Source organism: Octodon degus, unplaced genomic scaffold (assembly GCF_000260255.1).
Source record: "Octodon degus isolate 3935 unplaced genomic scaffold, OctDeg1.0 scaffold00178, whole genome shotgun sequence".
Lineage (NCBI taxonomy): Eukaryota > Metazoa > Chordata > Mammalia > Rodentia > Octodontidae > Octodon > Octodon degus.
Genome location: NW_004524754.1, coordinates 4,678,441 through 4,679,271, shown reverse-complemented (window position 1 = coordinate 4,679,271; position 831 = coordinate 4,678,441).

The following is an 831-nucleotide window of genomic DNA, read 5'->3' as shown; positions in this document are numbered from 1 at the left end:
TTATGACTTATGTCTAGTTGTTGCCTCAAAGCCTCATGTAAGTCATGGGGCAGATCATTCTGAAGCAGTGAGTGGCTTGAGGAACATGGCCAGAGGAACAGGGCAGGGCGTGAAAGGTTTGGCCAGAGAGGTGTGAACTGTTAAACAGTCATCATGTGCTCTACAACCCCTACCCAGATCAGTGAGCTCTTGGAGGTGTAGAAACAGTCATCAAATCAATGGCATCGCCCCAGCCTCTCTTCTAGATTGTGTAGTATGGGGTGGCGGTGTCTGTGATTCAGGCCGCCGCAGGAGAGAGATATTCAGAGAAGAACGAGGCACTGACCTCTATCTTCTGTCTTGCTTCATAATTCAAGTTGTTTTAGGCTATGAAACCTCCCGTAACTCTGAACTAAATAAACTTCCCCTTCCTTCATTTTAAGTGTCAGGTATTTGTCCCAGCAGTGAGAGAAGAGTAAAGAACACAGTTTCCAAATATTTTCCTACAAACTTCAAAAATTAAGTAGACTTAGTCTAACATTTTTCTTTATTCTCTTCCTTTAGTATACCCTTCTTAAAAATGAATTATGTATAATTATGATTCAAAGAGATGGTGCCTCTTAATTATCTGATAATTACATCATCTCATTTTAACTCATTCAATTGATAAGTAGAATAATTTTAAAAATCACACAAAACAGCAACACATTTAATATTGGGAAACAGGAGACAAAAACTAGTACAGTCTTGAGAGTTGAGGGAAGAAATAGATTTCAAATACAGTTTTAAATGTCTCTAATGTGTATAGTGAAAACTGTACATGTTGCTACTGCTTATCTCTAAAACTCCTGT